Source organism: Anastrepha ludens, chromosome 6, assembly GCF_028408465.1.
Source record: "Anastrepha ludens isolate Willacy chromosome 6, idAnaLude1.1, whole genome shotgun sequence".
In the NCBI taxonomy this organism is placed as follows: Eukaryota; Metazoa; Arthropoda; class Insecta; order Diptera; family Tephritidae; genus Anastrepha; species Anastrepha ludens.
Genome location: NC_071502.1, coordinates 86,951,648 through 86,967,833, shown reverse-complemented (window position 1 = coordinate 86,967,833; position 16,186 = coordinate 86,951,648). Strand labels below are relative to the sequence as shown.

General features: G+C 40.1%; 1 protein-coding gene across 1 annotated transcript in view; it reads left to right on the top strand.

The window, feature by feature from the left end:
* The first annotated feature begins 1,816 nt into the window (after positions 1-1,816).
* LOC128868092 (protein charlatan) overlaps positions 1,817-16,186 on the top strand; it is an 89,837-nt gene continuing 75,467 nt past the window's right edge. The window contains exon 1 of the mRNA XM_054109823.1: positions 1,817-2,392. The gene's annotated coding sequence lies outside the window, so the exon portion shown is untranslated. The remainder of the gene's footprint in view (positions 2,393-16,186) is intronic.

The following is a 16,186-nucleotide window of genomic DNA, read 5'->3' as shown; positions in this document are numbered from 1 at the left end:
GACCTAGTGCTCGGAGTAGCTGCTTCTGTATTAAGTAAGGCTCATACAGCTCATCGTTCTATCGCCTGCAGTATTTAACCTCGCCAACGCGCAAAGATCCATAAATCTTTCGTAGAAACTTTCTCTCGAGCAATCCAAGTTGTTGTCATCGCCCCAGCTTCTGCGCCATGTAATAGAAGGGACATGATGAAGAAGACTTCCACACACTCTGTTGAAATTCAGCTTCAATTGGTAAAAATAATAAGAACAAGATCGTATATGACCACATTTGGGTGTGAGGAAACGAATACTTGAACTCGAACTGGGTAATTGTAGATTTTTTTCGTTAAATGATAGAGTGGACTGTTGGAGAACTTCTTCAATAACAGCCATAAAGATTTCTCAAATATTCGAGCAACTTTCTTGAAATCGTTAAACCAGGTATATTTTTTGGAGAAAGATTTGTAAATAACCTAATACCAGCTAAAGATTTTGAAGGCTTCCGAAATAAACCATCCCTTTGCAGATGCGATATAAATCGAGTGTATAAACTAAATTTTATAAATTTAATTTCTACCATCATCGAAGCGCACACAAACACAAGCTCACACCAACACATATGCACACTTACTCGAATAGACACGATTGTTGCTCTCTGCAAGTGAATTTACAAATGCAATGCAACAATTAAAATTATTTATCGATTTGTTAAATGTACAAAAATAAACTCTCTTGTGTTTTGTTATTGTTTTGACTATTATTGTTGGCCTTGTTGCTGCTACTGCTGCTGGTGGTGATGCATACATGTACGACGCTACACCTATGCACCTACACACACGAATGCCCACATACATATAGGTAAGTACCAGCAGACAATGGGGGTTGAGAAAGTGGGTAGTAAAAGCTAGAAGCTCTCTCACTTAAATTTCCTCGCCAGGTTTTGCCACGGCTTTAGGCCAGCTTTAGGTGTGCGACGACGCGGGCGCAATACCAACCAAATACATGCATACATCTCTAGTAGAGAAGTGTGAGCGGCGTTGGGGTAAAGCAGCGCGTTGATGGGCGGTGGTGGGACGAGGTGCGAGTAAAGTTCTATGCGAAAACGAGCTGCGAATAAAATGTCTCACCCAACACAAATCCATGTCTGTGTGCCTGTACGTGTGTAACTGCCTATGCTGGCATTTGGAGAGTGCTGTCGTCACCGAGCAAGTGTGCGAGCGCTCGTGTGAGAGAGTGAGCGCCATATTTGAATAGCAACAGCAAGCAGTAGAACCGTTACAAACTTACCGTTACCCTGCGACAATCACAATTATTATTCAATTGGCATTTGATGACAACACTCGGGATAACGGGACGGCTAGCTACAGCAACATCAGCCGCGTAGCGCCAGACGCAGACACAGACACAGCAACAAAGCCAACAACAATCAACCATCAAGCTAAACACTTACACCAGCAAATACTTTGAAGTGAGTGCGGCCGTCTGCGCTTGTTTTGTGTGCGTGTGTGTGCGTATACGTGTGAGTGGGTGTTTGAAAGGAGCGTTTTTCTCGGCGAGTGGAGGAGCAACAAAATCAACAATTCGTTGGCGCCGCCGACCTCGTCCTCGTCGTGACTGAGTGCCGACTCTAACGCTACTATCACTATGACAATGATGTGGTGGCCAAATGTGACAGTGTGTGTTGTGGCGGCCATCAGCCAGCAACTGTGGCAGCACCAGAAAAGCTAAACGTTAAGAGCGTGCCACAAACGGATTTCCCGTAGGTAGAAGAGTAGACGCCATTTTTTCCTCAACGCTTGCGACATACGGCCGTGCTTGTATGTGGTCTATGTATGAGTGTGTGTGTGCGTGAATATAAGGAAAAATATATTTTATTAACGGCAGTGGAGAAGATTGCAGCGCCGCTCACTCAAAGGAGGAACACACGGCACAGTACGGAACACTTACTTTGGTTTTGGTAGTGTAATGGCAAAAGTTACGGGTAACGGTAACGGCGTCGGAGTCCGACATAATATTGGAGTCTGAGTGCGAGTCGGTGACGCTGACAGTGCCACACAAAACGATTTTTAAGGCAAAGTGTGAGAAATTGTTGTGCACAAAAAAAAAAAGAAAAATAAAAAATAAAAAGCAAACGAAGAAAAAATACTGATAAAGAAACGCCATTGGGTGGGACGCAACGCTTCTGGCGAGTGTGGAAACCTGCCGAACGGGCTTAAATACTTGTAAATAAAAGATTTGTTTGCATATTTTTTCACTTGGTTTGGCAAAGCAGAATGAAATAAATTTTAAAGTGCGTACAATTTCAGCAGCGTCGACGACGAATGCAAAGGAATTGTAACGAATTTATTGAAGTGTAAAATTCACAGGCGTGTGAGGACGGCGACAAGCCACAAACATGTCTTTGGCGATGTTGGTGAGTAGAAAAAAAGAGCAAACTTGAATTTTATATTCATTTATACATTTTAAGAAAATCAAACTAATAATGCATTCAAGCTATTTTCATCAATCTGTATATACTGATACAGTCATTACGGTATTCATATATGTATGTACACATGTATGTATATGCATATGCATTTATGTGTGAGTGTGTGTGTGCATGGTAAAATCTGACAAAAATTTTAAAAGCAAATGATACAAACATTTTTATTGATTTTTCGCCAATGAAAAACATCACTGCAGGCTGGCTAGTTGGCTTTAGCTGCAAATAAATCGTCGTCAAATCGACTAGGCTGCCAAATGCTGCGCAGCTATTTCGTCTGCTGCGCTCAGCAGCATTCCCACAGACTTTTGCTGTTACATTCTTACATTTGTATGTATGTGGACGCGCGTATGTAAGCACATTTAATAAGGTGGGCTCGAAGGCGACGGGCGGCTCAGGTGGCTGGCAGGCAAGTAGGTAATTGCATCAGAACGTTGCCACTTGCGCTCACACTGCGCACTGTCTGTCGGCTGTCTAACGATTTTTTTGTTTGATTATTTTTACTCAACTCGCTCAGCCCTTAATTTATTTTTATTTTTATGTGCTTACGCCACAACTCCTACCATTTATGTATATGTGCATGTGTGTGAGCGTATCTACCATGAATTCGCGCAAGAAGTGGGCTCACATATGGTGGCCGGAAGTGGCAGCCAGCACTGGGCGCCCTAACACAAGCCTGAAAATGTATGGGTTTGTGTATGTGTGCGTTTGCGTGTGTGCATTTTTAATCCACCTCCATTTGAAAAACTCTACACCAAACCATATCTTATTTGCGCCTTTGTTTAGCCTCTTATCCTTCGGTCATAAATTTTATCTATAACAATTTTTCAATGCAATTCCTTTGCATTCGGCAAAGCAGTGGAACAGCAAAGCAACAAAGCCACAAAGCAAATCAGACATTTGACACACATACCAGAGAACTTTTAACAACACATACTCGCACACACACACGCACAAACATACTCGCTCTAGCATTTACTCAATGTGCCGTTTATCCACTTCCTCTTTCTGCTGCTTTTCTCCTTTCTCTTTTGTCACATTGTTCTTTGCTGTTTTTATTTATGCGCCATCTCTTCATATAAACACACACACACACTTCCACGCACACTGGCGTCTTTCCACAATTCTGCCAATTTTTGTTTTGCTCTACAAATTTGCGCCCACTCTTGCCATCTCACTCTAAAGCGTTGAATTTATTGCGGCCACTTTAGCGCGTCTGAGTGAGTCGGCTAAGTTGGTAGTTTGAGTTTGTTTTGTTTACCGTTTAATGCTCTTTCGTTATACGCCGCTCGCTTTGTTCGATTCAACTTCACTTCTGCTCACTCTAAGGTGGCCGCTAGATGGCGCGCGTTTGGTATTTACGATTTGATTTTAAATTTTGTACTTTTGCGGTAGCGTTTTTTGCTTCGTGGATGGCGCACTGCTGTCTAATTGCCCTCTCACATTAATTGAAGAATTTGTACGTATGCGCAGAAATAATGAAAAATTACAAATCCAAATTGGGGTTGTACATATGTGCGCTTGTGTTAGTGCAAAGATTTTGTGTACTTGAAAATGTATCTAAATTTTCAATTTTTCACTTTAATCCACTCCTAGCCTAGAGATGGTCAAGCTGCCAAAATTTAATTTTGAGGAATTAAGCATTTAAAAAAAAATTAAGCTGAGAAATTTTTATTTAACGAATTAAACACTCAGTAGTTGAAATGAACAATAATTGCCCAATATTTATATAGTACAGCTTTTCACATTAACCCTCTTACGACCGAAAGGAGATAGGGCTTTCGGAATTTATCTTGGCATTTTATAATTAAGATCAAAAATATATCTCTAATTTATTTAAATTTTCAACATTTCACATTAACCCTCTCACAGCCGAAGGGGGGTTGACCTCCTAAAATTTACTTTGCGCAGTGCGGCACTTAATAATTGAATTCAAAAATATATCCCTAATTAAATTAAATTTTCAACATTTCACATTAACCCTCTCACAGCCGAAAAGGGGTTGAGCTTCTAAAATATAATTTGTAGAATTCGGCACTTTATAATTGAGTTAAAAGGTGATCTCGCAATGTACCTGAGATCTGAATTAGCTAAAGTACTTAAAAATTTAATTCGAAAGTATTTTATTTATTGAGGCTTCACTTTGGGTAATGAAAAGTTAAATATGTAGAGCTTCGATTTATCCACGATCTAGCGAGTAGTGAATAGAAAATAATAGAAAAATGTCCTTGAATGCATCTGATTACGCAGCCCTGCATTATTTTCGTTGTGATAAGCTGCTATGTAATATTAATTCCCTTGCCTCTCTAATTAAAGAAAAAACCCTACTCATACTTGGGAGCACTGGCCTAATCGGGTAATTGTCGTTTGTGATCTAAGCGATTATAAACTAAGCGGCAAAATCGCTTGAACATCGCTAAACTATTATTGCTTTTAAATAAACACTTTTCGCTTAGCAGGCAGCGGAGTTCTCTCGCGAGTAAAGAAGTAGTGAATCGAAAGCAGCTTACGTAAAGGCGTTCGCTTATGCTGAGAAACTAAACCTCAGTTTAGAAATATGTTTGTAGCTTTAAATTAAATTTGTTAAAAATGTTTGTATTTTGCTGCTTATAATGCTTATATTTAGATTGTAAGAGTAATCGATAAACAGTAAATAAATAAAAAGAAATAAATAAAATATGTTTTCTAATGCGATCACCCTTCGAAGGGCAATATCTGAACTTTGGGCGCGTTGCGGCCATATGAAGCTCTTTAAAAATTCGCTGGCGTTCAAAAAAAAACATTGTTTTTCGAAACAAATACGAGGGTTACCTTCTATAATTTGCGTCCAATAATGAAAACTCAGTAAACTCCAGTAATGAAAATGTCTTAGTTGTTTTTCAAAATATTCTCCTTGGAAATGAATGCACTTCTGCATTCTCAAAGCACTTTTGCCACCAATAAGTGGATACCTCCAAGCCGAGTTGCTTAAAGGCTTCAACAGGTTCTTCAGGCGTTGAAAGTGATTGACCTCGCATTTTATTTTTCATATTCGAGAACAAAAAAAAACCATTAGGTGCCAAATCAGAGCTGCAAAGTGGATAAACCATTACTTCGATCTTTTTAGTGCTCAGAAACTCTCTTGCGTGAGCCGATACGTGAGAGCTCGCATTGCCTTGGTGAAGGATGATTCGTCTTCGGCGGTTGGTTTTCCTTAATTCTCCGAAATCTTTTAGCAAACAAATGGTTGTGTAGCACTCAGAATAGAGTGTTTTAATTTCTCTAGTGGTACAGTTGCCGCATTACAAGATTTTCCAAAAAAACAGGTGACGATGTGCTTTGAGGTGATTCTTCCGCGAAAAACTTTTGTTGGACTAACCTCGTCTTAGACCATCCATACTATTTAATTGCTATTTAGTTTCCGGTTCATGTGCAGGAATCAAAGATTCGTCTTGTTACGATGACATAGACGTGCTTTGAATTTCTTTAGCATTTCCTTACACTAATCGGTACAAGTCCTTTTATGGGTACTTGTCAAATTATGCGGTATCCAATAAGAACAAATCTTTTAGACGATCAAACGTTCATGTAATATTGAATGCAGGTCCATTGACAGTAGGTCCAGTGTACTAATGCTGAAAGATGCCTCTATCTCGCGATATGTTTCTTGCACAACCACCGTTTTTGAAAGGCCTTCACGAAATTTGTCCTGCAACGATCAACGGCCACGTTAGAACTCGTTGTACCAGCATTTCGCATTGGCTAAGGTGGTGTTTAAATGCCGTAAGTCCAAGTCAGTTGATCAATGCACTCTGATCTCGATAATCCACGTCGTAAATCCTAATAGGTTCGCCTCACACACAAAGATTTCCAGGAGTTAATTCCATCTCTCGGGCGAGATGAATGGAAATGTTATACAAGGTAAAGTCTAAAATAAACAAGACTGGCGTCACAAAAATGTTTTTGATGGCACCATCTTTTCAAAACCGCGATTTATCGCATTTTAACTGATCATTTAGGCTTACGAAAGGTCTGTGCACTTTTCATTCCGCACAAGATAACTGAGGACCAAAAATTTCTCAGAGTTCAACATTCGAAAGACCTCATTAAAGAGGTGAGAAAAGACGAGAGCTTCCTTTACAATATTGTATCTGGTGATGAAACGTGGTGTTTCCAACATGAACCTGAAACTAGGCGTCAAAGTGCCGAATGGATGATCCCAGACGAGCCACCACCCAAAAAATCGCGTTTGAAGAAGTCAAAAATCAAGTCGGTGCTCATTTGTTTTTGCGATTCCAAGAGAATTGTCCACAAGGAGTTCGTGCCAACGGGCCAAACCGTCAATGCAATGCGTCGCCCTGAATACCGCGAAGGAGGAAGCTAGCGCTTATTGCAAGATAATACACCATCTCTTAGTTCCACTCTTGTGACTGATTTTCGGACTAGAAATCGCATTTTAATCATCAATCAGTCACCGTATTCGCCTGATGTGGCTCCCTGTGACTTCCACCTATTCGGAAAATTGCATTTGGTCATGAAAGAAAAACGTTTTGCGTCCGTAGATGTCATGTAAAAGTTTTTTTGTACCGACATGCTGAAGGACATTCCAATCAATGACCTAAAACACTCGAAAAGCTTTTATATCGCGCACAACAGTGTATCGAGGCCAGAGGGGTATATTTTGAATAAATAAACTCGAATTTATCAGAACAAAGCTCCTGTCGTTTCTATTTTAGCTCAGTCTTGTTTATTTTGGACTTCACCTTGTATAACTTCTCCTTAATAAAATTAAATTTAACTTTCTGTTAGCCACCTCTTAAAAACCCTCCGTTGGGCACCCAGGTCTGGTATTTTTTCGTCCTGTTCGAGGATCCTTTTTAAAGAATGGAAAATTAAATTTTAGGAAGCTAAAGTCGAAAAAGTCTGACCAGATCCGGCTGCCTAACGAAGGCTTAATATCCCTTTCATGAATCCCCAACAGTTGGAAGCATTAAATACTTGCTTCAGCGGATCTAAGTAAAATGTCAATGCTACTATCACTAGGCCATGGTACTGCATTAAATTTGTTATTAAATTCTTCAGATGTTCCTCTTTCGTGGCCATCTTAGCAAACCATCACCGGTCTTTTCTTCCTCCATTGATTTGATGGCTTTCTGGCTGTCCGCGAAGATATTTATTGTAGTTTTTGTTACGGTGTGTGTGTTAAGGTGCCCAGTTGCCTCCTTTATGGCTAAGACTTCTGGTAAACTTAAATAAAACTACATAGCCTACATTATTTTTCAGGTTGGATTCATCCGTGTAGAAATTTATTTCACCTCTTCTCCAAGGTCTTGAATTGTCTTGATTAGTCTTGAAGAGCGGGTTGAAAGTAGATTTAGGGAAAGGGTAGTCCATGTCCTGGTTATAACTACTCATAGTAAGCAGCATAGAAGCGTGGCAGAACCGGCTGGGTCTTCCATAGCGCCATACTATTAAGTCTAAGCGCTAAAGCGGAGGCCACGTGTTTCCTACCAGATTTAGAGCCGGCAAGTTGACTAGCACCTCGAGCGCTTTATTCGGAGTGGTCCTTAAAGCGCTGGTGATGCATAAAAACGCAGTTCTTAGGATCTTGCTCAGCAGTTCCGTATAACTTGCCTTTTGCGTTGATGGCCACTACACAAGTATTCCATATACTGTAGTAAAATAGGCCGAACGACCGAACTTTAAACAGTGTGATATTTTTTTTTTTCTTGTTCACTTCTCTCGGGAGCATAGCCCTCGCGACAAGACTCAGCCTTGCGTTGGTTTCGTTAATCTATTTTGACTTCTGACAGGGAAGGTTGTTAGCCTGCCGCTATCAATCCTAAGTAGTGGAAATGCCCGCCTCTCGTTGCTTAGGAACAATGCCGTCTTACTGCTTGGAGCGCCATCTGTGTTTCACATTTTTCTGGCAGAAGGATCACACAGATGTTTGAGGACTTCGCTAAATTTCGTGTGTCTGCGCTATTACCGCGATCGCCCGTTTCCTCTTGCTGGCACCACTGATGCAATGTGTAACTGTGATAGAGGTATTTATCCCCATTTGATTTCGACCTTTTTTTTTGCATGCAGTGCAATGTTGGCTCCTTGAACCCTTTTCTTAAAAATGATATAACGAACCATTAATCCTTCTTCGGCATTTACACTTTTTCTGATTTTTTTAATATGCTTTGAATTAAATAGTGTTTTACATTTTTAATAAAATAATAAATGTGTTTATAAATAATGGTAAAATTGTTTATTTTTTGCTTTAAACATAACTTTATATTTATTAATATCAATCTGATACATGACGATTAAATAAGGTCAACTGTCAACTCATTTTCTCAAAGAAAATTTATAAAAAGTAAAACAGAAATCAGAGCTACTTCTAAATACCGAATCTACTTCTCCACAGTGAAGCCAATACCAAACCTATGCCAAGGCTTAATAAAAATGTGCAACATTCCTTCGATTCACTGCGAAAATAATCATGAATGAATTTATGTATGGTAAATATGTATGTATGCCACTCAATTTCAGTTCACATAACTCCATCACACACACACACACGCTCACACCAAAATCATAACAGCACATCCGCTTTCAAGGAAGCCCTACTGACTCACTGGACGTTCACAGCAAGCTTGTTTTCCCCATCATTATCGATGCACTCCTCGAATCTCACAACCTAATTTCAATTTTCAACTTACTCAACAGGTTTCCCAACAAACAAAAAAAAAACATAAAACACAAAAAATAAAAATAAAACCAATAAAAGCTGCAAGAAGAGTAAACATTGGTAGTAAATCTGTATTGACCTTCTTGTGCTACACCACGGCATTATATCACTGTTACACACTCCTGTCAAGCCATTTGGCACACCACTTGGACATGGTCCGGCCAGCGAAACACAAGGCAACCACTGCCAGTGTAATACAAAAACGCATACATACATGCATGTACATGCATACTAACATACACTCACACACACACAAACATTCCACTCCAGCAAATCGTCAATCGAGCGCCACAAACTCGAATATTTACCATTGCTCACTACTGATCGCTGATCGCTTATTGCACGCACGCACGTAGCCCCAGTCCCCCAGTCGGCTAGACGGGCATTCAAGAATATCGCTACAACAATAAATTTCATATTTATTCGTTACGATTTTCCTGCCCAAATTGTCGTGATTGGAGCGAAGGTGAAGTGGAGTAGATGGTGTAATCCCCTCAGGTGAATCTCATGAGCTTGCGAAACCGGTTCTGACGCATTCGATGCCTACTCGTACTAATGCTCAAATGTTCACTGCGCAGCCAACTGCAATCGATTGAGGATGAACGGGGAACTCTCTTTATGTTGAGATGCTGCAATCATCATTGTTACTGTTTTTGTTGTTGCTGTTATCGTTCGTGATACTCATATTATTGCCGATCATTCACTAACTTGTTTTATACTCAAACTGTGTTGTGACTTTGATCATTGGACCTCATACGTACGTACGCCATACATACACTCATACATACATATGTACGTATGCACGCTATTGATGACGAAAGTGCTGGAGAGCAGCTACCGCGAGTATATGAATTGGTTGTTTCGTTGCCGGTCCAACCACTTCTCTTGACGTTTTGCATCGCTTCTGTCGCCGTAATGACTTTCAATTTCACTGAGTAAGGTGATTTGCACTACAAGTTTTTCTACGGGTATTATGGAATTTCCATAACTAAATAGTACACTTTCAATGGGCCAGTGAGTCAGAGTGAGGTAGTTAAGAAAAACTGGAATACATTTTTCTTGAATGATTTTAGAAATGATAAATTGGCTTTTCTGGGGGTGGAGTGTATTTGTAATCAACTATTTTTAAATACATTTTTCAAAAAGCATCATAAGGGGAACTACGTAGCTGCTATCTATTGCAGTTTGCAACTGTTTTCAACTTCTGGTAGGGCTCTCGCTTACTGATTGCATTAAGCAGAGTTTGCCAAATTTATTTCTTCACAATCTTGAAACCGCAAGCAAAGTTAATTTTTTCTCGATTACTTTTTACTGCTATCAAACGAACGGTGACGCTTGATTTTAGTGCCCTGAGTTATGACTATTGGTTCTTCCATGACAGACTACTAAATACACTTATGGTCACATAATTAAGTCATTTCATCATTTCACCATATTTGCATTATTTTTCATGCAAACAATTTTTTTCGTTAATTTTTTGTAAAAATACAGCTCATTGTATAACAAAAACCTTATGAATTCAAGTTCTAAAATTTGTATAAAATTGTCAACAATGTCAAAAGAAATCTCTTGAAGTCTCTGCTGTATTCCAATGAAAGTTTTGGAAATCTCTTGACTTTTAGCAGTTGTAAAAATTGTAAAATTTAGCAGTGCAATAGCCACTGGTCCTAACGTATGGTGCATAAGCACGGATGATGACAACGTCCGTTGAGGCGTCGTTTGCAGTGTTTGAGCGTAAGATTCTGTGGAAGATTTTTGGACCTTTAACGGAAGAGGAAAGCCTCTTCTGCGTTGGAAGGATCAAGTGGTCAAGGAATTGCCTTCATTTGGTGCGTCAGACTGGTGCCGATTAGCATAAGAAAGAAACGATTTGCGCGCTTTGTTAAACTCGGCCAAAAGTAAGCCGAGCGTAAGCGGTTATTTTAAGGGTAAAAAATACAGTTTGTACAGACCAGTTAGGGCTAATAAGAGCTAAAATTGCTACGTATAATTATTAAATAAATTAAAAAAAGGGTTTAAAAATATAAAATTCATTATTTGACACCGAAAAGTCGAAGAACTCGAGATCTCATTGAATTCGCTTAGAGCGCAGACAATAGGAGAACTACGCGCATAGTTTGTGTTAAGAAATTTAAGATGAAATGTAAATTATTGCGTAAGATCTAGCAGGGATATGAAAATGAATGCTCCCTAATAGGGATGAACAATCGATTTCTCCTTTAATTACACTAAAAACAAAAGACAGTGAGAGTGCAGACCTTCTACTCTCCAGAGATTTTAGTTAATTTAAATCAAACGGGAATTATAGTAGAGGATAGAATTTGAGAATTTTAACAACCTGAGAGCATATTTAATGAACACCTGTACACGTTCAATTCTCTCAATTGCAAATTGGCCTAGACACCAATTCTTCTTCTTCTTAATTGGCGTGATAGCCGCTTACGCGATTTTGGCCGAGTTTAACAAAGCGCGCCAGTCGTTTCTTTCTCGTGCTAACCGGCGCCAGTTGGACACACCAAGTGAAGCCAAGTCCTTCTCCACTTGATCTTTCCAACCCAAAGGATGCCTTCCTGTTCCTCTGCTACCACCAGCTGATACCGCATCGAATAGTTTCAGAGCCGGAGCGTCCATTCGGACGACATGACCCAGCCAACGTAGCCGCTGGATCTTTATTCGCTGCGCTATGTCTATGTTGTCGTAAAACTCATACAGCTCATCGTTCCATCGCCTGCGATATTCGCCGTTGGCAACGTGCAAAGATCCAAAAATCTTACGCAGAATCTTTCTCTCGAACACTCCAAGCGTCGCTTCATCAGATGTTGTCATCGTCCACGCTTCTGCGCCATACATTAGGACGGGCATGATGAGAGTCTTGTAGAGTGTTAGTTTTGTTCGTCGAGAGAGGACTTTACTGCTCAGTTGCCTACTTAGTCCAAAGTAGCACTTGTTGGCAAGAGAGATTCTAGGTTGGATTTCATGGCTGACATTCTTATCGGCGTTAATGCTGGTTCCTAAATAAACCAAGTCTTTTACGTCAACAGTGACGTGGGTGCCGATACGCGAGTGCCCCGACTGTTTGCTTGAAGACAGAAGTTACTTCGTTTTGCCCTCGTTCACGACCAGACCCTTTCGCTTTGCCTTTTATCCAGTTTGGAGAAGGCAGAACTAACAGTTCGTTTGTCAAGCCCGATGATATCAATATCATCGGCATACGCCAGCAATTGTACGCTCTTATAAAATATTGTGCCTGAGCGAGTAAGTTCTGCGGCTCGTGCGATGCTCTCCAACATCAGGTTAAAGAAGTCACACGACAGCGAGTCACCCTGTCTGAAACCTCGTTTGGTATCAAACGGCTCGGAGAGGTCCTTCCCAATTCTGACGGCGCTGCTGGTGTTAAGCAACTTCATCTTGCATAGCCGTATTAGTTTTGCGGGGATACCAAATTCAGACATCGCGGCATACAGATAACTCCTTTTTGTACTGTCGAAAACAGCTTTGAAATCGACGAAAAGATGGTATGTGTCATTCTCCTTTCATGGGTCTTTTCCAAGATTTGGCGTATTGTGAATATTTGGCCGATAGTAAGTAGTAGGTCTAAATCCACGTTGATAATATCCAATCAGTTGGTTGACGGTGGACGTCAGCCTTTTACACAATACGCTCGCTAGAACCTCATAGGCGATATTTAGAAGACCAATCCCGCGGTAATTGGCTCAGATTGCAGGATCGCCCTTCTTATGAATTGGGCAGAGCACACTTAAATTCCAATCGGCAGGTATGCTTCCATCCAACCATATTTTGCATAGAAGCTGATGCGTGCACCTTACCAGCTCCTCACCGCCATGTTTAAATAGCTCAGCCGGCAGTCCGTCGGCGCCCGTGGCTTTGTTGTTCTTTAACCGCGTTATCGCTATTCATCAGTCTATGAAGAAGTTTTAAACCCAAAATCCCATTTTCAATGTCCAGAGAAACAAGGTTTAAATAGACAAAATTCAAAGACGAAAGTAGATTAACATGGCAAGAAGAAAACGAGTTGCAGTTGCCTTGGTAGAATGCAAAATTATTTAAAATCCCCTATTTGTTTGTACTTTGCTTAACACTTTTCTTGGGAGTATTGAGATAGATACATCTGCTAATTTAAAATTCAATGAAATACAAGTTTCCGGCCACGCACTGGACATGCCGCGCCAAAACATTGCAGAGCGCCATCCATTTTAAACTATCACTCGTGAGTTTTTGTGCGCAAACTCAGTGCTAGCTTTACACCATCTGATCCAAGAATATTGAGTTTGCTTTCAACAGAATTAAGCATTTTTAAGATGCAAAGAAAAAGCAGTACATATAACACTTGATTAAAGTATGGCCGCAGACGTGGAACAGCGAACAACTGGAGACGACTGCCGGAGTCAGAAACCCACGCCATGCAGCTTAGCTAGAATGAAGTTAAGAGATTGGCGCAAAACAGACCCGCAGGTAAGAAATTCGTTGTGGCCCACACTGGAACTCTAAGAATTTATGATGGTTATTCTTACAGTTCACCAAAATTCGTTAGTTTTAAGCAGATAGTCTGAGACACTTATTTTTTGACTTATGAAGGGGCTTCTTTGCTGCAATTCTGTTATAGAATTCTTGTTTATGTAGCATAGACGTATGTCCCCGTAAGATAAAAGTAAACAAATTCAAATTTGAATGCATATAAAAAGTTGTCAAATGAATTCCCGCAATTTAGCTGCTGGTTTCCAAAGCTGTAAACCTCCAGTGAATTATCAGTTGAGGTCCTAAAATTTAAACGAACCCACGCATCGCTTAAATCTCATAATTATTATTTTTTATTCAAAAATTATTTCAATTTACAGTCTGTGTCAGAAGAAAACAACCGGTTTCTTCCTTGTAACTTTATGATATATTTCGTTCTGCTTTTTGCTGCATAACAGTCCCACTCAAGGGCTACGACGCCAGTGCTAACTCAGGTTAGTATCGTTCGAAACTTTCCCGTAAACGCAAGCAAACTAAAATAAGTGAGAAGTACGCGAAGCGTTTCGAGGCAGTATTTTTATGCACGCATTCGAAAGGGCCGAAATTATCTTACGCCGCGGCTGCAAAAGTGATTAAAAAATCAAAAAAATTTGTTGTGAAATGGAATCAGCGGTATAAAGTGTACAAAAATGTTGATGACTTTTCCGAGCGCAGCTTGAAGCGAGTGTCGACGAAAAAGCAGGATAAAGTTATCGTCCAACTTTTTATGTGGGACCCTCCTCTCCGCTAAAAAGGGAATAGATGTGAGCAGCAACACCATCGAACGTCGACTGAAGGAGGCGAACATATCCTACCGTCCTACATCATCAAAACCACTGCTCTCAGAAAAAACCCATTGGGAAACAACAAATGAAGAAAACGGCGTCACAGTATTGGGCTGACCTGCCCAGTCCCCAGACGCCAACCCTATTGAAAATGTATGGGAAACTATGAAAACGCATCTTACCGGAAGACCAGTCCATGATTTAAGGCAACTCGTGCGTCAAGTTCGCAAAATCTAGTCTACTTTGCCGACGAGCTACGCAGAAAAGCTGGTTCAAAGCATGAAGAAGATGCCAGGCTATACTCGAAAACGATGAAGATTACTCGGTTTATTGAGTAATTGCGAATCGTAGTTTTGTACATACTTTCATGCAAAAAAAATGTTTAAATTTTCTGACTGTACTTCGTATTATATGGCTACAAATAAACAAATTTTCAGAAAAATTAACTGCGGCGTTCAAAATACTTACATCATTTGGCATAGATCGGTCATTGCCAAAGCAGTATCAAACTCAGCAAATCAAACTCGCAAATCAGTCAATATTTTGCACCACTTAAGGTTTAAGAAATTGGGTATATGATGTATGCCCGGCCTGTTCAAATAACCCCAAGGATACCAACTCGCCGCAAATCTCTACAGCTCAACATTAGCCGCATTACCTTGAGAAGAATTCTGCATAAAGGCCTCGGCCTATTCCTTTATAAAATTGTAATTGCGTACAAAATTAAAGGCAAGTGAACATTCGCTCCAATACAAATATTGACTATCTGTAAGGGTGCATAGTAACTAGAAAAGGGCGCAGATGTTCCTTAATAAGTAATCTTTTCGGTTAAGACGCATTTCCATAGCGACGCCTAAGTTAATAAGAAAAATTGCTGTAGTTGCAGCTTAGAAAACACACACGTGTTCGTAAAGCAGCTACTAAATTCTTAGAATGCAACTTCTTAATTTGGGAGCGGCGACTTTCGGGCAGACCTAAATAATAGCGGCAGCGTCGGTTACCTTTCGAAGACTTCTTACGCCCATACAATTTGTATGAAGCAAACCGAAATAATGCGGCAGCAACGCGTAGCGGTTGGGAAATCTGGTGGTTGGTAATATTCACTACACTGCAAAGGAAAAAACAAAGAAACGGTTAGTGTTGAAGGTCGCTTTTTGTTGTTGCTCCTTGATTTCACCTAACGCTGCCGCGCTTGCATATTTACCTAAGTAAGTATGCCACCTTAGCATTAGAGGATTACAGACAGCGGTGCATAAATACATACATTCATACACACGTACATATGTATGAGGGTAGATACGGCAAAACAGAAAAGTAGAACTGTGTGTGTTGCTCCATTAGACTTAATGAAAATGAATTATCGCGAATATCCCGCTGCGGTAAATTCCCAACGCGAGCGCATAATTCGCGTCGGTGTGTGGAGTCCTTAACGTTGGGCAGCGAAAACGCGACACTCGGCATTGAAATTTAGGTTTATCTTTTTATTGTCACACTTTTTTTCAAAAATTAAGGCGTCAACAACGTTACAATAAACAGAAAGCACATTAGGGAGATGGCTGACCGTTGTTTTTTTTTTTTTCAAATGTATATTAAACATTTGTATGTATGTATATGGGCGTTAGATTCCGCACAAAACATCTAACAATCAATATTTCAATTTACTCTTACTGATAAAACGAAAACTAAGGTGAATACACACAAAGTGAG